Source organism: Anomaloglossus baeobatrachus, chromosome 6, assembly GCF_048569485.1.
Source record: "Anomaloglossus baeobatrachus isolate aAnoBae1 chromosome 6, aAnoBae1.hap1, whole genome shotgun sequence".
Lineage (NCBI taxonomy): Eukaryota > Metazoa > Chordata > Amphibia > Anura > Aromobatidae > Anomaloglossus > Anomaloglossus baeobatrachus.
In genome coordinates, this window is record NC_134358.1 from 6,356,529 (window position 1) to 6,384,034 (window position 27,506).

General features: G+C 50.5%; 1 protein-coding gene across 2 annotated transcripts in view; it reads left to right on the top strand.

Annotated features, from left to right (window-relative positions):
• LOC142243796 (lymphocyte antigen 6E-like) overlaps nucleotides 1-27,506 on the top strand; it is a 42,262-nt gene that overhangs the window by 3,558 nt on the left and 11,198 nt on the right. Inside the window, exon 1 of one of the 2 annotated variants that reach the window (XM_075315997.1) lies at nucleotides 3,661-3,723. The exons of the other annotated variant lie outside the window; for it this stretch is intronic. The gene's annotated coding sequence lies outside the window, so the exon portion shown is untranslated. Of the gene's footprint in view, nucleotides 1-3,660; nucleotides 3,724-27,506 lie in introns of those variants that run through there. 2 annotated transcript variants of the gene reach the window in all.

Below are 27,506 nucleotides of genomic sequence, written 5' to 3' on the forward strand. Positions count from 1 at the left end.
CGGTGCGTTCGGCGTCACAGCGACGCCACACGGCAGGCGGCCAATAGAAGCGGAGGGGCGTAGATGAGCGGGACATAACATCCCGCTCATCTACTTCCTTCCGCATTGCCGGCGGTCACAGGTAAGGAGATGTTCTTCGTTCCTGCGGTGTCACACACAGCGATGTCTGATGCCGCAGGAACGAGGAATAACCAGCGGCATGCCCCACCAACGATATTATGAAAAGGAGCGACGTGTTAACGATCAACGATTTTCGCCGTTTTTGTGCTCGTTGATCGTCGCTCCTAGCTGTCACATGCTGCGATGTCGCTAACGGCGCCGGATGTGCGGAACTAACGACGTGACCCCGACGATATATCGATAGCGATGTCGCAGTGTGTAAAGCACCCTTAAGACTCAGGGGAGATCAATCAAATACACTGATCACATGAATCTGTGCAGCGCGGCCCCCGGATACAGGCGATGAGGAGTCTCCAGAAGGGAAAACTAAGAAATTGATGCTCCATCGCACCCCGACCCATCAAGCCCTTATGTTTGAACCTTGTGGATGTTGGCTGCTGTGCTCTGATTGGCTGCAGGAGCATCCGCAAACCGCAAATAAACTTATGAAAAAATAAAATGGCGCAGCGCGCCTCTGTCTTCTCCCGAGTTCCCCCTCTCATTACACCCCCCCCCCCCCCCCCTGATTCATCATACAGCAGCACAAGCCTATCCAGAAGCCAAATGTTATTAGAAAACGCCATCAGTGACTGAGCATTGACGACATTTGGGAAAGACCCCGGGTCACCGACCCCCGTAGCAATGAGGGTAAGGCTCGTACCGAATGTGAGAATGGCGAATCTTCACCGCACAGGTTCCCTCATCTCTACTCATCATCCTGAGTCATATTGCAAAGGATTGTCAAAAATCCACTTGTGACTTTTAGGATCGCTACTTCCAATAGGTGGCGCTGTGCTAGAGTTTGTCTCCTTTACTGGAGAGACAATTTGAATATTTCCCAGAGGGGCATTGCAGCTATAAGTCCCCTTACCTGGCAGCCAGACTGGCTTGCAAAGTCTCCTTAAGGAGAATAGTGTTCCCCCGTGGAATTTTAGGGGCATTGCAGCTATAAGTCCCCTTACCTGGCAGCCAGACTGGCTTGCAAAGTCTCCTTAAGGAGAATAGTGTTCCCCCGTGGTCCCCACATAGCTTTCTCATGAGCCAGATCAGACACCCCCATACTTTGCACTGACGAGGGGCAAGCACCCCGAAACACCGTGTCTGCAAATTGGGATTCTGATCTGGCTTATATATCCTGAGTCATATTGCAAAGGATTGTCAAAAATCCACTTGTGACTTTTAGGATCGCTACTTCCAATAGGTGGCGCTGTGCTAGAGTTTGTCTCCTTTACTGGAGAGACAATTTGAATACTCATCATCCAGACACCGATGGACAGGAAGGATGAGAAATAGAGCCAAATGTAAGATGATTCGTTTCATCCAATCAGGAGGATGAAGGGGATGTTCTTGATGAGTTTCCAATAAATATTCGCACCTCTGCAGCTCCCGGTGCCTCACCATTATTCTGCTGCAAAAATGTCATCCTCTGTAAGGACATTTTTCTGATTTTCAGTTCCCTATTCCAAAGAAATACAGCTTTTCTTCATCTGGGGGAATGTACTGTGAGGACATTATACTGTGTGGGGGGGGGGAATGTAGTGTGAGGACATTATACTGTGTGTGGGGGAATGTACTGTGGGGACATTATACTGTGTGTGGGGAAATGTACTGTGAGGACATTATACTGTGTGTGGGAGGAATGTACTGTGGGGACATTATACTGTGTGTGGGGGGGAATGTACTGTGAGGACATCATACTGTGTGTGGGGGAATGTACTGTGAGGACATTATACTGTGTGGGGGGGGGGAATGTAGTGTGAGGACATCATACTGTGTGTGGGAGGAATGTACTGTGGGGACATTATACTGTGTGTGGGGGGGAATGTACTGTGAGGACATCATAGTGTGTGTGGGGAATGTACTGTGAGGACATTATACTGTGTGTGGGGGGAATGTACTGTGGGGACATTATACTGTGTGTGGGGGGAATGTACTGTGAGGACATTATACTGTGTGTGTGGGGGAATGTACTGTGAGGACATTATACTGTGTGTGGGGAAATGTACTGTGAGGACATTATACTGTGTGTGGGAGGAATGTACTGTGAGGACATTATACTGTGTGTGGGGAAATGTACTGTGAGGACATTATACTGTGTGTGGGGGGAATGTACTGTGAGGACATTATACTGTGTGGGGGGGGGAATGTACTGTGAGGACATTATACTGTGTGTGGGGGGAATGTACTGTGAGGACATTATACTGTGTGTGGGAGGAATGTACTGTGAGGACATTATACTGTGTGTGGGGTGAATGTACTGTGGGGACATCATACTGTGTGTGGGGGGAATGTACTGTGGGGACATCATACTGTGTGTGTGGGGAATGTACTGTGGGGACATCATACTGTGTGTGGGGTGAATGTACTGTGGGGACATCATACTGTGTGTGGGGGGAATGTACTGTGGGGACATTATACTGTGTGTGGGGTGAATGTACTGTGAGGACATTATACTGTGTGTGGGGGAATGTACTGTGAGGACATTATACTGTGTGTGGGGTGAATGTACTGTGGGGACATCATACTGTGTGTGGGGGGAATGTACTGTGGGGACATCATACTGTGTGTGGGGGGAATGTACTGTGGGGACATTATACTGTGTGTGGGGTGAATGTACTGTGAGGACATTATACTGTGTGTGGGGGGAATGTGCTGAGGGGACATTATACTGTGTGTGGGGTGAATGTACTGTGAGGACATTATACTGTGTGTGGGGGGAATGTGCTGAGGGGACATCATACTGTGTGTGGGGAATGTACTGTGGGGGTGGGGAGTGGTGCCATGCTCTGGGGCAGTTCCTATGGGCCTCTCTGGGAGCATATCCCTCTGTGGTATGTACAGTAGATCCGGTTTTTGCTGACCCCTTGTGTGTTTGCTCTCTGTGCTCCGGTGAGGCCGCCGTGGATGACGGGAGGGAGGCCGCCGTGGATGACGGGAGGGAGGCCGCCGTGGGTGACGGGAGGGAGGCCGCCGTGGGTGACGGGAGGGAGGCCGCCGTGGGTGACGGGAGGGAGGCCGCCGTGGGTGACGGGAGGGAGGCCGCCGTGGGTGACGGGAGGGAGGCCGCCGTGGGTGACGGGAGGGAGGCCGCCGTGGGTGACGGGAGGGAGGCCGCCGTGGGTGACGGGAGGGAGGCCGCCGTGGGTGACGGGAGGGAGGCCGCCGTGGGTGACGGGAGGGAGGCCGCCGTGGGTGACGGGAGAGAGGCCGCCGTGGGTGACGGGAGGGAGGCCGCCGTGGGTGGGTGACGGGAGAGAGGCCGCCGTGGGTGACGGGAGGGAGGCCGCCGCTCTGTATCTGGGACATTGCGGGGAATCGTTCAGTGCAAGAAGATGGAGAAATGAACAGAAGTGACAAATGGCAGAAAAAATCCCTCTTTATTTCAGCTCCTCCTCTTACAGGCCGCGCCTCCGGTGATGGGGGAGGGGTGCTGGCTCCAGCAAGGGGGAGGAGCTGGATAATGAGCTGCTCTGATTGGAGGAGCAGTAGCCACAGACTGGCAGGAGGACGTCCTGCGCGGACCAACTGTCAGATTCCTGCCGACTGCTGAGCGATCTCTGCATGGTAACTGTGCCTCGTCCCTTCCCCCGCACTGTGCCTCGTCCCTTCCCCCGCACTGTACCTCGCCCCCTCTGCACTGTATCTCGCCCCCTCTGCACTGTACCTCGTCCCCTCCCCCGCACTGTGCCTCGTCCCACCGCACTGTACCTCGCCCCCTCTGAACTGTACCTCGTCCCCTGCCCCGCACTGTACCTCGTCCCCCCCCTGCACTGTACCTCGTCCCCTCCCCCGCACTGTGCCTCGTCCCACCGCACTGTACCTCGCCCCCTCTGAACTGTACCTCGTCCCCTGCCCCGCACTGTACCTCGTCCCCCCCCTGCACTGTACCTCGTCCCCCCCCCCGCACTGTACCTCGTCCCCCCCCCCCCGCACTGTACCTCGTCCCCCCCGCACTGTACCTCGTCCCCCCCCGCACTGTACCTCGTCCCCCCCCCGCACTGTACCTCATCCCACCGCACTGTACCTCGCCCCCTCTGAACTGTACCTCGTCCCCTGCCCCGCACTGTACCTCGTCCCCCCCCTGCACTGTACCTCGTCCCCTCCCCCGCACTGTGCCTCGTCCCACCGCACTGTACCTCGCCCCCTCTGAACTGTACCTCGTCCCCTGCCCCGCACTGTACCTCGTCCCCCCCCCTGCACTGTACCTCGTCCCCCCCCCGCACTGTACCTCGTCCCCCCCCCCCCGCACTGTACCTCGTCCCCCCCGCACTGTACCTCGTCCCCCCCCGCACTGTACCTCGTCCCCCCCCGCACTGTACCTCGTCCCCCCCCGCACTGTACTTTGTTCCCCCCACTCTGTTTGTTGTTGCTCCCCCTCCCATGCACTGTAGAACAAACATGAGCAACAAGTCGGGGGATGGCTGTCGGGTCGGGGGATGGCTGTCGGGTCGGGGGATGGCTGTCGGGTCGGGGGATGGCGGTCGGGTCGGGGGATGGCGGTCGGGTCGGGGGATGGCGGTCGGGTCGGGGGATGGCGGTCGGGGGATGGCGGTCGGGTCGGGGGATGGCGGTCGGGTCGGGGGATGGCGGTCGGGTCGGGGGATGGCGGTCGGGTCGGGGGATGGCGGTCGGGTCGGGGGATGGCGGTCGGGTCGGGGGATGGCGGTCGGGTCGGGGGATGGCGGTCGGGTCGGGGATGGCTGTCGGGTCGGGGGATGGCTGTCGGGTCGGGGGATGGCTGTCGGGTCGGGGGATGGCTGTCGGGTCGGGGGATGGCTGTCGGGTCGGGGGATGGCTGTCGGGTCGGGGGATGGCTGTCGGGTCGGGGGATGGCGGTCGGGTCGGGGGATGGCGGTCGGGTCGGGGGATGGCGGTCGGGTCGGGGATGGCTGTCGGGTCGGGGGATAGCTGTCGGGTCGGGGGATGGCTGTCGGGTCGGGGGATGGCTGTCGGGTCGGGGGATGGCTGTCGGGTCGGGGGATGGCTGTCGGGTCGGGGGATGGCTGTCGGGTCGGGGGATGGCTGTCGGGTCGGGGGATGGCGGTCGGGTCGGGGATGGCGGTCGGGTCGGGGGATGGCTGTCGGGTCGGGGGATGGCGGTCGGGTCGGGGGATGGCTGTCGGGTCGGGGATGGCTGTCGGGTCGGGGATGGCGGTCGGGTCGGGGGATGGCTGTCGGGTCGGGGGATGGCGGTCGGGTCGGGGGATGGCTGTCGGGTCGGGGGATGGCTGTCGGGTCGGGGGATGGCTGTCGGGTCGGGGATGGCTGTCGGGTCGGGGGATGGCTGTCGGGTCGGGGATGGCTGTCGGGTCGGGGATGGCTGTCGGGTCGGGGGATGGCTGTCGGGTCGGGGGATGGCGGTCGGGTCGGGGGATGGCGGTCGGGTCGGGGGATGGCTGTGGGTGGAGCCAGTGATGAGGGCAGCAGTCTAGATGCTGTGGTAATGCTGCCCAGGGCATAGATGGCAGAGACGGCCCTGACTCCCCTCACCTGAGGCTGCAGACACCGCCCGCCACCACTCCGCAAAATAACAATAAGCAATCTTTAAAAATGTATCATAGTATCATAGTATCATAGTTTTTAAGGTTGAAGGGAGACTCTAAGGCTTTGTCCGCACGTTGCTTTTTACCTGCTTTTTTGCTGCTTTTTCTTCTGCGCTGTTTAATGCCAAAATGGTTGTGTTCTGCTTCTCAGGCAAAGTCTATGGGAATTTGGGTTTCTTGTCCGCACTTTGCAGTGTAAACTGCAGCCTTTTTGTTGCAGAACTTTGGTCAAAAACTCTGCTTTGCAAAACCCAAATGGCAAAAACAATTGACCTGTCTGCACAGTGCGGACAAGAAACCCAAATTCCCATAGACTTTGCCTGAAAAGCAGAACACAACCATTTTGGCATTAAACGCTGCAGTTGAAAAAGCAGCAAAAAAGCAACGTGCGCACATAGCCTAAGTCCATCTAGTTCACCCCGTAGCCTAACATGTGTATCCAGAGGAAGGCAAAAAAAAACCCAATGTGACAAACAAGTTCCAATGGGGAAAAAAATTCCTTCCTGACTGAAAATGTGCGACCCCCTGCCCAACCCAAACCGACCCGGCCCAGCCCAACCCGGCCCTGCCCAGCCCGACCCTGCCCTGCCCTGCCCTACCCTACCCTGCCCGACCCTGCCCAACCCGACCCGACCCTGCCCAACCCTGCCCGACCCTGCCCGACCCTGCCCGACCCTGCCCTACCCTGCCCTACCCTGCCCTACCCTGCCCGACCCGGCCCAGCCCTACCCTGCCCTACCCTGCCCTACCCTGCCCGACCCTGCCCAACCCGACCCGACCCTGCCCAGCCCAACCCGACCCTGCCCGACCCTGCCCAACCCGGCCCGACCCTGCCCAGCCCAACCCGACCCTGCCCGACCCTGCCCAACCCGGCCCAGCCCGACCCGGCCCAGCCCGACACGACCCGACCCTGCCCGACTTGGCCCGGCCCGACCCTGCCCGACCCGACCCTGCCCGACCGGACCGACCCGGCCCAGCCCGACCCTGCCCGACCCGAACCCTGCCCGATTCTGCCCGACCCTGCCCAACCCGACCCTGCCCGATTCTGCCCCACCCAGAGCAGCACGCTCCTCCTCAGGCGTCTCCTCTACTGCAGGATTTCTGTATGTGGCTGTGATTCGGTGCCTCACCCCCTGCAGCAATATCTCACCAGGGAACCGACCTAGGAGACATATACTCTGTCCAATATTACACCTGTCTGCCAGTTACAACCGCTATACACTGCACACACCACTATACACCACTATACACTGCAGACATTGCTATACACCGCTATACACTGCACACACCGTTATACAATGCACACATTGCTATACACCGCTATACACTGCACACATTGCTATACACCACTATACACTGCACACATTGCTATACACCGCTATACACTGCACACACCATTATACACTGCACACATTGCTGCTATACACCGCTATACACTGCACACACCGCTATATACTGCACACATTGCTATACACCGCTATACACTGCACACATTGCTATACACCGCTATACACTGCACACACCACTATACACCGCTATACACTGCACACATTGCTATACACAGCTATACACTGCACACATTGCTATACACAGCTATACACTGCACACATTGCTATACACAGCTATACACTGCACACATTGCTATACACAGCTATACACTGCACACATTGCTATATACCGCTATACACTGCACACACCGTTATACACTGCACACATTGCTATACACCGCTATACACTGCACACACCGTTATACACTGCACACATTTCTATACACCACTATACACTGCACACACCGCTATACACTGCACACACCGCTATACATTGCACACATTGCTATACACCGCTATACACTGCACACACCGTTATACACTGCACACATTGCTATACATCACTATACACTGCACACACTGTTATACACTGCACACATTGCTATACACTGCACACACCACTATACACTGCACACATTGCTATACACCGCTATACACTGCACACATTGCTATACACCACTATACACTGCACACATTGCTATACACCGCTATACACTCCACACACTGCTATGCACTGCACACATTGGTATACACTGCACACACCACTATACACTGCACACATTGCTGTACACCGCTATACACTGCACACAGTGCTATACACCACTATACACTGCACACATTGCTATACACCGCTATACACTGCACACATTGCTATACACCACTATACACTGCACACATTGCTATACACCGCTATACACTGCACACACCATTATACACTGCACACATTGCTGCTATACACCGCTATACACTGCACACACCGCTATATACTGCACACATTGCTATACACCGCTATACACTGCACACATTGCTATACACCGCTATACACTGCACACACCGTTATACACTGCACACATTGCTATACACCACTATCCACCACTATAGACTGCACACACCGCTATACACTGCACACATTGCTATACACCGCTATACACTGCACACATTGTTATACACTGCACACACCGCTACACATTGCTATACACTTCACACACCGTTATACACTGCACACATTGCTATACACTGCACACATTGCTATACACCGCTATATACTGCACACATTGCTATACACCGCTATACACTGCACACATTGCTATACACCGCTATACACTGCACACACCGTTATACACTGCACACATTGCTATACACCACTATCCACCACTATAGACTGCACACACCGCTATACACTGCACACATTGCTATACACCGCTATACACTGCACACATTGTTATACACTGCACACACCGCTACACATTGCTATACACTTCACACACCGTTATACACTGCACACATTGCTATACACTGCACACATTGCTATACACCGCTATACACTGCACACATTGCTATACACCGCTATACACTGCACACACCACTATACACCGCTATACACTGCACACACCGTTATACACCGCTATACACTGCACACATTGCTATACACCGCTATACACTGCACACATTGCTATATACCGCTATACACTGCACACACCGTTATACACTGCACACATTGCTATACACCGCTATACACTGCACACACCGTTATACACTGCACACATTTCTATACACCGCTATACACTGCACACACCGTTATACACTGCACACACCGCTATACATTGCACACATTGCTATACACCGCTATACACTGCACACACCGTTATACACTGCACACATTGCTATACATCACTATACACTGCACACACTGTTATACACTGCACACATTGCTATACACTGCACACACCACTATACACTGCACACATTGCTATACACCGCTATACACTGCACACATTGCTATACACCACTATACACTGCACACATTGCTATACACCGCTATACACTCCACACACTGCTATGCACTGCACACATTGCTATACACTGCACACACCGCTATACACTGCACACACCGCTATACACTGCACACATTGCTATACACCACTATACACTGCACACATTGCTATACACCGCTATACACTGCACACATTGCTATACACCACTATACACTGCACACATTGCTATACATCACTATACACTGCACACACTGTTATACACTGCACACATTGCTATACACTGCACACACCACTATACACTGCACACATTGCTATACACCGCTATACACTGCACACATTGCTATACACCACTATACACTGCACACATTGCTATACACCGCTATACACTCCACACACTGCTATGCACTGCACACATTGCTATACACTGCACACACCGCTATACACTGCACACACCGCTATACACTGCACACATTGCTATACACCACTATACACTGCACACATTGCTATACACCGCTATACACTGCACACATTGCTATACACCGCTATACACCACTATACACTGCACACATTGCTATACACCACTATACACCACTATACACTGCACACACCGCTATACACTGCACACATTGCTATACACCGCTATACACTGCACACATTGCTATACACCGCTATACACCGCTATACACTGCACACATTGCTATACACTGCACACATTGCTATACACCACTATACACTGCATACACCGCTATACACTGCACACATTGCTATACACCGCTATACACTGCACACATTGCTATACACCGCTATACACTGCACACATTGCTATACACCGCTATACACCACTATACACTGCATACACCGCTATACACTGCACACATTGCTATACACTGCACACATTGCTATACACCGCCATACACCGCTATACACTGCACACATTGTTATACACTGCACACACCGCTACACATTGCTATACACTTCACACACCGTTATACACTGCACACATTGCTATACACTGCACACATTGCTATACACCGCTATACACTGCACACATTGCTATACACCGCTATACACTGCACACACCACTATACACCGCTATACACTGCACACATTGCTATACACAGCTATACACTGCACACATTGCTATACACAGCTATACACTGCACACATTGCTATACACAGCTATACACTGCACACATTGCTATACACAGCTATACACTGCACACATTGCTATATACCGCTATACACTGCACACACCGTTATACACTGCACACATTGCTATACACCGCTATACACTGCACACACCGTTATACACTGCACACATTTCTATACACCACTATACACTGCACACATTGCTATACACCGCTATACACTGCACACACCGTTATACACTGCACACACCGCTATACATTGCACACATTGCTATACACCGCTATACACTGCACACACCGTTATACACTGCACACATTGCTATACATCACTATACACTGCACACACTGTTATACACTGCACACATTGCTATACACTGCACACACCACTATACACTGCACACATTGCTATACACCGCTATACACTGCACACATTGCTATACACCACTATACACTGCACACATTGCTATACACCGCTATACACTCCACACACTGCTATGCACTGCACACATTGGTATACACTGCACACACCACTATACACTGCACACATTGCTGTACACCGCTATACACTGCACACAGTGCTATACACCACTATACACTGCACACATTGCTATACACCGCTATACACTCCACACACTGCTATACACTGCACACATTGGTATACACTGCACACACCACTATACACTGCACACATTGCTGTACACCGCTATACACTGCACACAGTGCTATACACCACTATACACTGCACACATTGCTATACACCGCTATACACTCCACACACTGCTATACACTGCACACATTGCTATACACCACTATACACTGCACACATTGCTATACACCGCTATACACTGCACACATTGCTATACACCACTATACACCGCTATACACTGCACACATTGCTATACACCACTATACACCGCTATACACTGCACACATTGCTATACACTGCACACATTGCTATACACCACTATACACCACTATACACTGCATACACCGCTATACACTGCACACATTGCTATACACCGCTATACACTGCACACATTGCTATACACCGCTATACACTGCACACACCGCTATACACTGCACACACCGCTATACACTGCACACACCGCTATACACTGCACACATTGCTATACACCGCTATACACCACTATACACTGCACACATTGCTATACACCACTATACACCACTATACACTGCACACACCGCTATACACTGCACACATTGCTATACACCGCTATACACTGCACACATTGCTATACACCGCTATACACCGCTATACACTGCACACATTGCTATACACCACTATACACTGCACACACCGCTATACACTGCACACATTGCTATACACTGCACACATTGCTATACACCACTATACACCACTATACACTGCATACACCGCTATACACTGCACACATTGCTATACACCGCTATACACTGCACACATTGCTATACACCGCTATACACTGCACACATTGCTATACACTGCACACATTGCTATACACCGCTATACACCACTATACACTGCATACACCGCTATACACTGCACACATTGCTATACACTGCACACATTGCTATACACTGCACACATTGCTATACACTGCACACATTGCTATACACCGCCATACACCGCTATACACTGCACACATTGCTATACACCGCTATACACTGCACACATTGCTATTGTGACGACCTGGGCCCTGAACGTCTTGGGGCACACGTCTGGCAGCGGGATCAAGACACACACAAGCACTTTGTCACTTAAAGAATCTCGGTGATTTATTCACATCCTCATAAACCACGCAGTGTAATGGGCCACAGCCACTTTCCCGCAGGACAACGTCTCACGGTCTGTTTAAACTGCTGATTGTTCATACAGTTCATTCTCTGGCATCAGCCAGTATAGTCCCCTTTCTGGGGTGTTACCTGCCAGTAGGATTGCAGGCTGTCAGTCTGCCTCCATCCAGTCCAGGGAGACTCTCACACTGGGCTCAACATCCCGGCCCATGGACACGTTCCAATTCCTCACAGCCTCAGTGGATTCTGCATCTCCCTGACATTTCAGAGCCCTCAGTAGCTCTGTGTGCACAGGATCTCCTGCACATGTGCTCCAACCAAGATGGCTCCCACCAGCACACAGAGATCATGTGACAAACGACAGCTCCATTAAATCCCATGAGACACACCTACGTATGGGAGGTATGTGGATGGTCAGTCCCGCCCATCACTTCTGACCATCCCATGAACCCAGCCCTGAATGTGTACAACAATCCTCATGGAACTACAAGTCCCAGAGAAACATTCCAGGTTCAGATCACAGAGGATTTCCCCCTCTGTGACACATACCGGCCATCTACCACATTGCATCCTTACATATCCCCCCCCTCTGTTCCAACTTGTAGGGTGGAACACTCGACAACCTACAGTGACCCTGAGACAGGGCATTAGGGAAACCATACCCTACCAGTCGAATGGGCCCTCTACGAAAACTTGGAGTTTCTGCTCCTGACCGACCATCCGCCACTGTCACCAAACCCTCCTCAGTGAACCCTCTTCTCAGACACGTCCGCCGGTCCGACATATCGTTCCATAACTGTCTCCAACGGTCAGTGTGGTAGTGAGACACCCCATCAGTCAAAACTACCGTGCGGCCTGACTCTGTGCTAACCAGTCCACTAGAGGGGCTCTTGTCCAGGTACCTCACAACCGAGCCGACAGGAGATCTCCCACAACTAGACCCTGCACACTCTCTGTTTGCCAATCTACTATGGCCTCTTCTCTTATGACGTCTTAGGTCACCTTTCCATCTCCGCCTTTTCCCACCACCACTTTTGGCTATGGACCAGTCACTCCCTCCATCTTTTCTTTCAGATTTTGTCTTAGAGGGCTTGGACCCTTCAGAGTCTGTGCCATAGCCTGATTTATAGGTAGGTCTTCTATGACCTTGGCTCCTTTCCCTACAGGACCTACTTTCCTTGCCAGTGAAGGCAACACGTTCATCAGGTGGACCACACTTCTTCTCTGGGCCCTGGCCCGAAAGCGGTCGTGACCTCAAACTCACTTGACAAAGTGTCTCTGCAATCTTCTGTCTTTCAAGATCCATTTGCTTTAGTTCTTCCAGGTATCCCAGGCGGTATTCTAGGAGAACTCGTACGTTTTCAACACACTCCTTTGTTCCCGCCATGACACATGGAACCATACTAACTTCACAGGGTAACCTGGCTTTATGATAAACCTTAAGTCTTACTCTCGTCACACCGGATGTATCAACCATCTCCTGCATGACTCTTCCATTTCTGCCAATCAGTTTCTTGACAAGTTCTCCGGGCACTTGTGTGACCTCTTCCACAAAGTCCAACAGCCTTCGAGCTGTTTTCACTGCTTCTTCAGTTTTCCCATAGATTTGGAATGTTCCACTGTGCTCTTCTAATTCAATCGCTGTAATACCTGGAACCTTCCTGGCTTGCTGAATGTTACTTTTCAGCGCTCTTAATGCGAGCCCAATTAATGATTTCTTCACCACCACAACTTCCTGAAATTCTGCAGTGAGCTGCTTCATACACTCCAAGCGTCTGGTGTCTTCTTCCATCTGTGCCGAGATGAGCCATTTCGTGCGAAGACACTGCAGGTGCATGTCACTCAGGATAGCCACCCGCTTCTTTGTGACATTACTGGCAGAGCATACCACCAACCGACAAGTCTCTGGGGCAAAGTACACTTCACAGGCCCCTACTGCCTTCTGGAATCTCTCATGCACCTTCTCACTGGCACAGGCTTCTCTTAAGTCTTCCGGCACGTCTATCCGGTACTTGAAGACTGGTCTGCTTCCTTCAGTGTCAAGGACACTAGACTGTTTCTCAGGTCTCTTGCCTTCCTCCATATTCTCCGCCAAAGGCTTCACCTGTTGAGTTACACACGCCTCATGTTCCGTCCCGGCCTCAGAGCCTTCGGGTTTCAGGCTCTTAGCTGAGCCAATCTTCTTGTCTGCGATCTTGGTCTTACCCACTGAGTCAGTCAGGCTCTCAGCTTCTGATGAGACCTCACGTCCAGACTTCACCTCTTCCTCAGAGGCTCTTTCCACTTTTACAGCACCAGCTGTGTCTTGGGACTTCACTGCATTCCCTCCAACTTCCACTTGGGTCTCTGCAGTGTCACCCTCTGCCTTCTCTTGGGCATTTACAGCATCGCCTTCTACCAGGGTGTTATGCCCTTCAGCACGGTACTCTGTTCTTCTTAGAACCTTGGCCCCATTTTCAACATTCATCACTTCACCACTGGGTAGCTTACCAGTCTGCTCACCATGACCTTTGGGGATTTGTACTCCACCAACACTGCCCTGGATTCCTTCTCCTATATTATTCTGTAGGATGTCATCTCGTACAGCGCTATCATCCAACAGACCTCCAGCTTTATGCATGGAAATTATAGGAGACACCGCCATTACTTCTTTGGTCGGTTCCTTCCCTGCAATTTCACCCTGCTGATTTTTGTCGTGACAATGTGTCAGTTCAGTCTTTGATTCCTCTTTCTTTTGTAGGATATCACTGTCAGACTCTACCGTAGCAGTTGCTACTGGCAACGTGTTTTCATTACCCAGGTATTTCACTTTCTCTGCAGCCTCAGGCGACATACACTGTGCCACCTCTCGGCGCTTATTACGTCTTCGGCGTCGGGAGGAAGTTTTCCCCTTCTCACACTTCTGTACCTCACTGTACTTGCTTGTCACCTTTCTGGAGTCAGTGTCTTTACTGGAGTCATCATCACTCCCCCTGGTGTCCTGGACTAACACGTCCCCACTTAACCAGATATCTGCCTCCCTTTCTGGAGCTACCCCGTTTTTAACGGTCACACTATCGGTTATTCACTTAGTCCTTATGTCACCAAGTTGGGTCCGTCCATTTTCTTTGGTCACCCCTAACTTAGGACAGTCAATTTTAGGAGGTGCTATCTCCTCCTTACCACACATAACTGCACAACAAGGACCCCTTTTCACCTCCCAATGTGGTGGGGTTTCCTTTGGGCTGTTCTGGCTCTTACACAAGCAACCGTATACGTCCCCCTGCTTCCACAAGTGCACAAATAATTTAGAGTCCCAACCTATAATAATTGGGTGCAGTAAATCTGAGACTACACCAACATCATGAGAACCACTGTCCCTGGCTGTCTTTATGACCACGCTGGATACTGGGTATTCTGTCTCATTATTGTGGGTGCAGCCGACGTGGATCTTCCTTCCAGGAATCAAGTGGACATCAGAGGTGGCCCTCACCAGAGTCACCAAGCTCCTTGAGTCTACGACCCCTGTTACAGATTCCCCATCCACTTCCACGGAACACAGACGTGGCTTCTCGTCGGATGGGTGGTCTATACCGCAAACCGGGCACTTGTGGCATGAACACTGTTGTCCCTGGCTACAGTCCATCTGCGCCACTTCACCCTTGGATTTGGGATGCTCTGCACCATTTTGGGGGACCACCGCTTTCTGGGACTCCTCCCCCTTTTGGGCATCCACCCCTTTATGGGACTCCATCCCCTTATGGGCAACCACCCCTTTATGGGACTCCACCCCCTTATGGGACTCCACCCCCTTATGGGCAACCACCCCTTTATGGGCAACCACCCCTTTATGGGCAACCACCCCTTTATGGGCTTTCTGTGGCTTCCTTGCAGTGTCCTTAGATCCCAGTTCACACCGTTCCCCTTTATCTCCCTGGGTACCCTGTGCCCGTACTGGCCCCAGAAGGGAATTCACAAACTGGTCCACTGCTGCCACATCTCTGCGCACTGACAGCTCCTGCTGTCCACACACAAGGAACTGGTACAGCTCCTCCATAACGTCCAGGCTTGCGGCTCCACTCATGGTCGCTCAGCTTTCCCGGAACTTCGTGGACCCGCCGATCCACCGCAAGCTGCTTGAGTGCGCCGTCAATTTTCGTGGACCCGCCGATCCACCGCAAACCGCTTCAAAAAAATTTTTCGTGGACCCGCCGATCCACAGCAAGCAGTCCGTATCCACAAGAATATGTCCTAGGCCGTTGCCCTTAGCAACCAGGCTGTGTTGCCCCTAGCAACCAGGCTGCGTTGCCCCTAGCAACCAGGCCATATGCCTGCGTTCTCCACCATAATGTGACGACCTGGGCCCTGAACGTCTTGGGGCACACGTCTGGCAGCGGGATCAAGACACACACAAGCACTTTGTCACTTAAACAATCTCGGTGATTTATTCACATTCTCATAAACCACGCAGTGTAATGGGCCACAGCCACTTTCCCGCAGGACAATGTCTCACTGTCTGTTTAAACTGCTGATTGTTCATACAGTTCATTCTCTGGCATCAGCCAGTATAGTCCCCTTTCTGGGGTGTTACCTGCCAGTAGGATTGCAGGCTGTCAGTCTGCCTCCATCCAGTCCAGGGAGACTCTCACACTGGGCTCACCATCCCGGCCCATGGACACGTTCCAATTCCTCACAGCCTCAGTGGATTCTGCAGCTCCCTGACATTTCAGAGCCCTCAGTAGCTCTGTGTGCACAGGATCTCCTGCACATGTGCTCCAACCAAGATGGCTCCCACCAGCACACAGAGATCATGTGACAAACGACAGCTCCATTAAATCCCATGAGACACACCTACGTATGGGAGGTATGTGGATGGTCAGTCCCGCCCATCACTTCTGACCATCGCATGAACCCAGCCCTGAATGTGTACAACAATCCTCATGGAACTACAAGTCCCAGAGAAACATTCCAGGTTCAGATCACAGAGGATTTCCCCCTCTGTGACACATACCGGCCATCTACCACATTGCATCCTTACACTATACACCGCTATACACTGCACACACCGTTTACACTGCACACATTGCTATACACCACTATACACTGCACACACCGTTATACATTGCACACATTGCTATACACCGCTATACACTGCACACACCGCTATACACTGCACACATTGCTATACACTGCTATACACTGCACACATTGCTATACACCACTATACACCACTATACACTGCACACGTGGCTATACACTGCACACATTGCTATACACCGCTATACACTGCACACATTGCTATACACCGCTATACACCGCTATACACTGCACACATTGCTATACACCGCTATACACTGCACACACCGCTATACACTGCACACATTGCTATACACCGCTATACACTGCACACACCGTTATACACTGCACACATTTCTATACACCGCTATACACTGCACACATTGTTATACACTGCACACACCGCTATACACCGCACACATTGCTATTCACTGCACACACCGTTATACACCGCACACATTGCTATTCACTGCACACACCGTTATACACCGCACACATTGCTATACACTGCACACACCTCTATACACTGCTATACACTGCACACATTGCTATACACCGCTATACACTGCACACACCACTATACACTGCACACACTGTTATACACTGCACACATTGCTATACACCGCTATACACTGCACACACCGCTATACACTGCACACACCGCTATACACTGCACACATTGCTATACACCGCTAAACACTGCACACACCGCTATACATTGCACACATTGCTATACACCGCTATACACTGCACACACCGCTATACACTGCACACATTGCTATACACCGCTATACACCACTATACACTGCACACATTGCTATATACCGCTATACAATGCACACATTGCTATACACCACTATACACTGCTACACACTGCACACATTGCTATACACCGCTATACACTGCACACATCGTTATACACTGCACGCATTGCTATACACTGCACACACCGCTATACACTGCACACATTGCTATACACCGCTATACACTGCACACACTGTTATACACTGCACACATTGCTATACACCACTATACACTGCACACACCGCTGTACACTGCACACACCGCTATACACTGCACACACCGTTATACACTGCACGCATTGCTATACATCGCTATACACTGCACACACCGTTATACACTGCACACATTGCTATACACCACTATACACTGCACACACCGCTATACACTGCACACACCGCTATACACTGCACACATTGCTATACACCGCTATACACTGCACATACCGTTATACACTGCACACATTGCTATACACCGCTATACACTGCACACACTTTTATACACTGCACACACCGCTATACACTGCACACATTGCTACACACCGCTATACACTGCACACATTGTTATACACTGCACACACCGTTATACACTGCACACATTGCTATACACCGCTATACACTGCACACACCGTTATACACTGCACACATTGCTATACACCGCTATTCACTGCACACATTGTTATACACTGCACACACCGCTATACACTGCACACATTGCTATACACCGCTATACACTGCACACACCGCTATACACTGCACACATTGCTATACACTGCACACATTGCTATACACCACTATACACCGCTATACACTGCACACATTGCTATACACCGCTATACACTGCACTCACCGTTATACACTGCACACATTGCTATACACCGCTATACACTGCACACACCGCTATACACTGCACACATTGCTATACACCGCTATACACTGCACACACCGCTATACACTGCACACATTGCTATACACCGCTATACACTGCACACATTGCTATACACTGCACACATTGCTATACACCGCTATACACTGCACACATTGCTATACACCGCTATACACTGCACACATTGCTATACACTGCACACATTGCTATACACTGCACACATCACTATACACTGCACACATTGCTATACACCACTATACACCGCTATACACTGCACACATCACTATACGCTGCACACATCGCTATACACTGCACACATCGCTACACACTGCACACATTGCTATACACTGCACACACCGCTATACACTGAACACACCGCTATACACTGCACACATTGCTATACACCGCTATACACTGCACACACCGTTATACACTGCACACATTGCTATACACCGCTATTCACTGCACACATTGTTATACACTGCACACACCGCTATACACTGCACACATTGCTATACACCGCTATACACTGCACACACCGCTATACACTGCACACATTGCTATACACTGCACACATTGCTATACACCACTATACACCGCTATACACTGCACACATTGCTATACACCGCTATACACTGCACTCACCGTTATACACTGCACACATTGCTATACACCGCTATACACTGCACACACCGCTATACACTGCACACATTGCATCCTTACACTATACACCGCTATACACTGCACACACCGTTTACACTGCACACATTGCTATACACCACTATACACTGCACACACCGTTATACATTGCACACATTGCTATACACCGCTATACACTGCACACACCGCTATACACTGCACACATTGCTATACACTGCTATACACTGCACACATTGCTATACACCACTATACACCACTATACACTGCACACGTGGCTATACACTGCACACATTGCTATACACCGCTATACACTGCACACATTGCTATACACCGCTATACACCGCTATACACTGCACACATTGCTATACACCGCTATACACTGCACACACCGCTATACACTGCACACATTGCTATACACCGCTATACACTGCACACACCGTTATACACTGCACACATTTCTATACACCGCTATACACTGCACACATTGTTATACACTGCACACACCGCTATACACCGCACACATTGCTATTCACTGCACACACCGTTATACACCGCACACATTGCTATTCACTGCACACACCGTTATACACCGCACACATTGCTATACACTGCACACACCTCTATACACTGCTATACACTGCACACATTGCTATACACCGCTATACACTGCACACACCACTATACACTGCACACACTGTTATACACTGCACACATTGCTATACACCGCTATACACTGCACACACCGCTATACACTGCACACACCGCTATACACTGCACACATTGCTATACACCGCTAAACACTGCACACACCGCTATACATTGCACACATTGCTATACACCGCTATACACTGCACACACCGCTATACACTGCACACATTGCTATACACCGCTATACACCACTATACACTGCACACATTGCTATATACCGCTATACAATGCACACATTGCTATACACCACTATACACTGCTACACACTGCACACATTGCTATACACCGCTATACACTGCACACATCGTTATACACTGCACGCATTGCTATACACTGCACACACCGCTATACACTGCACACATTGCTATACACCGCTATACACTGCACACACTGTTATACACTGCACACATTGCTATACACCACTATACACTGCACACACCGCTGTACACTGCACACACCGCTATACACTGCACACACCGTTATACACTGCACGCATTGCTATACATCGCTATACACTGCACACACCGTTATACACTGCACACATTGCTATACACCACTATACACTGCACACACCGCTATACACTGCACACACCGCTATACACTGCACACATTGCTATACACCGCTATACACTGCACACACCGTTATACACTGCACACATTGCTATACACCGCTATACACTGCACACACTTTTATACACTGCACACACCGCTATACACTGCACACATTGCTACACACCGCTATACACTGCACACATTGTTATACACTGCACACACCGTTATACACTGCACACATTGCTATACACCGCTATACACTGCACACACCGTTATACACTGCACACATTGCTATACACCGCTATTCACTGCACACATTGTTATACACTGCACACACCGCTATACACTGCACACATTGCTATACACCGCTATACACTGCACACACCGCTATACACTGCACACATTGCTATACACTGCACACATTGCTATACACCACTATACACCGCTATACACTGCACACATTGCTATACACCGCTATACACTGCACTCACCGTTATACACTGCACACATTGCTATACACCGCTATACACTGCACACACCGCTATACACTGCACACATTGCTATACACCGCTATACACTGCACACACCGCTATACACTGCACACATTGCTATACACCGCTATACACTGCACACATTGCTATACACTGCACACATTGCTATACACCGCTATACACTGCACACATTGCTATACACCGCTATACACTGCACACATTGCTATACACTGCACACATTGCTATACACTGCACACATCACTATACACTGCACACATTGCTATACACCACTATACACCGCTATACACTGCACACATCACTATACGCTGCACACATCGCTATACACTGCACACATCGCTACACACTGCACACATTGCTATACACTGCACACACCGCTATACACTGAACACACCGCTATACACTGCACACATTGCTATACACCGCTATACACTGCACACACCGTTATACACTGCACACATTGCTATACACCGCTATTCACTGCACACATTGTTATACACTGCACACACCGCTATACACTGCACACATTGCTATACACCGCTATACACTGCACACACCGCTATACACTGCACACATTGCTATACACTGCACACATTGCTATACACCACTATACACCGCTATACACTGCACACATTGCTATACACCGCTATACACTGCACTCACCGTTATACACTGCACACATTGCTATACACCGCTATACACTGCACACACCGCTATACACTGCACACATTGCTATACACCGCTATACACTGCACACATTGCTATACACTGCACACATTGCTATACACCGCTATACACTGCACACATTGCTATACACCGCTATACACTGCACACATTGCTATACACTGCACACATTGCTATACACTGCACACATCACTATACACTGCACACATTGCTATACACCACTATACACCGCTATACACTGCACACATCACTATACGCTGCACACATCGCTATACACTGCACACATCGCTACACACTGCACACATTGCTATACACTGCACACACCGCTATACACTGAACACACCGCTATACACTGCACACATTGCTATACACTGCACATACCGCTACACACTGCACACATTGCTATACACTGCACACACCGCTATACACTGCACACACCGCTACACACTGCACACATTGCTATACACTGCACACACCGCTATACACTGCACACACCGCTTTACACTGCACACATCACTATACACTTCACACTTTGCTATACACTGCACACACCGCTATACACTGCACACACCGCTATACACTGCACACATCACTATACACTGCACACATCGCTATACACTGCACACATTACTATACACTGCACACATCGCTATACACTGCACACACTGCTATACACTGCACACATCACTATACACTTCACACTTTGCTATACACTGCACACACCGCTATACACTGCACACATTGCTATATACTGCACACACCGCTATACACTGCACACATTGCTATACACTGCACACATTGCTATACACTGCACACATCACTATACACTGCACACATCGCTATACACTGCACACACTGCACACATCACTATACACTGCACACATCACTATACACTGCACACATCACTATACACTGCACACATCGCTATACACTGCACACACCGCTATACACTGCACACACTGCTATACACTGCACACACCGCTATACACTGCACACACTGCTATACACTGCACACATCACTATACACTGCACACATCGCTATACACTGCACACATCACTATACACTTCACACTTTGCTATACACTGCACACACCGCTATACACTGCACACATTGCTATACACTGCACACATCGCTATACACTGCACACACTGCTATACACTGCACACATCACTATACACTGCACACATCACTATACACTGCACACATCGCTATACACTGCACACATCGCTATACACTGCACACATCACTATACACTGCACACATCGCTATACACTGCACACACTGCTATACACTGCACACACCGCTATACACTGCACACACTGCTATACACTGCACACACTGCTATACACTGCACACACCGCTATACACTGCACACATTGCTATACACTGCACACATCACTATACACTGCACACATCGCTATACACTGCACACACTGCACACATCACTATACACTGCACACATCACTATACACTGCACACATCACTATACACTGCACACATCGCTATACACTGCACACATCGCTATACACTGCACACATTACTATACACTTCACACTTTGCTATACACTGCACACACCGCTATACACTGCACACATTGCTATACACTGCACACATCGCTATACACTGCACACACTGCTATACACTGCACACATCACTATACACTGCACACATCGCTATACACTGCACACATCGCTATACACTGCACACATCGCTATACACTGCACACATCACTATACACTGCACACATCACTATACACTGCACACATCGCTATACACTGCACACACTGCTATACACTGCACACACCGCTATACACTGCACACACTGCTATACACTGCGCACACTGCTATACACTGCACACACCGCTATACACTGCACACATTGCTATACACTGCACACATCACTATACACTGCACACATCACTATACACTGCACACATCACTATACACTGCACACATCGCTATACACTGCACACATCGCTATACACTGCACACATTACTATACACTTCACACTTTGCTATACACTGCACACACCGCTATACACTGCACACACCGCTATACACTGCACACATCACTATACACTGCACACATCGCTATACACTGCACACACCGCTATACACTGCACACACCGCTATACACTGCACACATCGCTATACACTGCACACACCGCTATACACTGCACACACCGCTATACGCTGCACACATCGCTATACACTGCACACATCACTATACACTGCACACATCGCTATACACTGCACACACCGCTATACACTGCACACACCGCTATACGCTGCACACACTGCTATACGCTGCACACACCGCTCTACACTGCACACACCGCTCTACACTGCACACACTGCTATACACTGCACACATCGCTATACACTGCACACACTGCTATACACTGCACACATCACTATACACTTCACACTTTGCTATACACTGCACACATCGCTATACACTGCACACACTGCTATACACTGCACACACTGCTATACACTGCACACACTGCTATACACTGCACACATTGCTATACACTGCACACATCACTATACACTTCACACTTTGCTATACACTGCACACATCGCTATACACTGCACACACTGCTATACACTGCACACACTGCTATACACTGCACACACTGCTATACACTGCACACATCACTATACACTGCACACATTGCTATACACTGCACACATTGCTATACACTGCACACAGTGCTATACACTGCACACACCGCTATACACTGCACACACCGCTATACACTGCACACACCGCTATACACTGCACACTGGGAGTCGTTTTAAAGGGGGATTTGTACAAGGGAATAATAAATATAGAGTTTTTGGTGCCGCCTCTTGCGGTATATGGGGAAAGCCGCCGCTGCACGGTCTCGCTGCTGGGGCTGGTGGTATTGGGCAGCTTAGGTGTGATGGCTCTCCGCGGGTGGAGCTAGGCCCCAGCGGAGGATGATGGTGGTTGTAGTCTGTAGATGCAGAGGTGCAGGAAGACGTCAGAGCACACAGGGGTCCGGTGTACCTTGTGCTTTGGTTTGCAGTGGCTGCCCCCCGGCTGCTGCTGGTCTCTACTGATCCGGTATTCCCTGTTCCAGTGCCGGTGTGGTGACCTGCTGAGCTGTTCTTCCTTGCACCCGTCTGTAGTGGGTGGTCCCCGTGGCTTGGAGCATTTTGGGGTCCCCTCCTGGTGTCTCCATCTTGGCCTGTATGGCAGGCAGCTTGAACCTCTCTTGGATCGGACCTTTGTCCCCGTTCCCAGGTTCCCTCTCTGCTGTGCCCTGGACACTAATGTTGGTGAGGTCCTTGATGGTCCCCTCACCGGACAGATTTATCAGATGAGCCTGAAGCGTCCTCCTGAACTAGGGCTCTGCACCCCGTCGGTGCTCGGTCCTGTGAGTACTCACACGTACTCTCTCAGCGACTGTACTCCTTTCTACTCAGTCACTTTACACTTGCTGACAGACTCTTCTCTCCTTCCTTAGACTCTCTCCTCACAAGATGTTGGTCGTCCGACCACTTCACTCCCTAGCCCCTCCTCCTCCCAGGTCTCTGACTAGTGGATTGGATGCGTCCCAGCCAATCGGTGGCCACCCGTCAGGTCCATCTCTAGCCTGTGACCCAGTCTGGGGAGAAGGGGTGGATTGTGTGTGTGTGGGTCTTCCATGAATCCGGGGTTAGCTGTAGTACCCCGTGGCCCCTGACCCTCCGAGGCGCCACAATAGTGCACTGGAAAATAGGGAAAAATTCCAAGTCTTGTGAAACTGCAAAAAAAGTGCAGTTGCGTGAAAGTTTTAGGGATACTTTGTTCACGGTGCTCACTGTATGGTAACACTGATGTGTGGGTGCGATGCCTGAGGTCGGTGCGAGTTCATAGACACTAAACATGAATAGGTTAACGTTTATTTAATGGGTTAAAGAAAATTCAGAAGTTTGTCCAAAAAAAGAATTGTGTTTTTGTGGCCACTTTCTGCGCCCGTAGCGTCTCATTTTTCGGGATCAGGCGGCTTATTTTTTGATGGTTTTAATTATTCCATTATTTGCGCCGCTTTGATCGCCTGTTATTGCATTTTAAACATTATAGGCGGAGAACAAAAAACATAATTTTGGCATTTGGAATTTTTTTCTTGCCACGCCGTATATTAATCAGATAATTTGATTTTGATAGATCGGGCATTTCTGAACGCAGAAATAACAAATATGATTATATATATTTTTTTTAACTGTTTTATTTTCAATGGGGTGAAAGAAGGGTAATTTGAGGTTTTTGTGGGGTTTTTTTTGTCATTTTTTAAAACTTTTTTTTTTTTTTTACATTTTTGTATTTTACTAGTCTCCCTGGAGGACTATAAGGATCAGTTGTCTGATCGCTCATTCGTTTCTCCTGATCAGAGCAGCGCAGCTCTGATCAGCAGAAATGCTGCTCTCCTGTTACAGATGCTTCCCTGCCGGCTGTAACAGGAACTACACCATGATAGTGTCAGGCGTCATCACATGACCCATTGCTACCATAGCAACCGATGGCACCCTGTGATTGCGTCACAAGGCCTCTAATGGCAGCAGGAAATGGCGCACTCCCCAACACGGCTATTTAAATCGCGCTATCACATTTTGACAGCACGATCTAAGGGGTTAACAGGCGTGGGTGGATCACATGTATAAATCAGCAGACATGTGCATGTATCACTGGCTCACCACAGCAGCCGGCGGTGATCACACCAACGTGACTAAGGACGTACAGTTATGTCCTTGGCCATATAGGGGTTAAAGGCCGTCTTCCACTCGTCTCCCGAGTGTACACAGACAGCATTGGAGGATTCCTAGCGGTCGCGCTTGGAGAAGATTCTTGAACCTCGGAGACGCAGGATGCAAATTTGTCTTCTTGACCATGACCTGGCTGAGGCCTCTATAGACCACACAGGGGTGCAGGGAGCAAAGGCGAGCCTAGCTCCTGTCGGTGTGGAGGACGTCTGCATGAAGCCCCTCGCCAGCATCGCCTGGATGTATCTACACATGGCGAGGGTCTCCGCCTTTGACAGAGGGTACATTCGCCCCGTGGAGGTGAGGAACAGGGACCTAGGTTGGGCAATGGTATGGCCCATGCGGTGGTTGTCTCAGCCTCCTTGTCAAACACATCTGTGTACACCCAGTAGGAAGATGGCAGGCCCGAAAGATTGGCGGTCATCACAAAGGGACCGGAGAGAGGCCCTTCTCATGACAGGAGTGACCCCGTCACCAGATCTCCAGTCCTGAAGCCACGGGAGACCCCATAGCAGAGGCTGCCACATCCCTGGTAACAGGTGGAAAGCCATTGTCTCTTTGGGCAGCATTACCACCCGAAGCCTCTGTCACAGGCTGTCCACCCGCAAACATCGCCACTATGGGAAAATGAAGGCAAGGGATGGCAGTCCGGTGCCAGTCCACAATGGCCTGACGTATAGGTTCTAGGCAGGGCCAGAGTCCAGAAAGCCTGACCCAGTGAACCAGGCATTGCCACATGACATGGACACGTCCATGGTTAAGGGTGAAGAGGACTCGCCTTCACCTCGGGTAGCCTCTGCCACGCACCCTGGACTGGACGTCGCCCATCTTTCTAAGACAGAACTGGATGAGGTGAGAAGGACTTTCACAGTAGAAGCACCCCTCCCCGGTGCAACGGACCACTCAATGGAG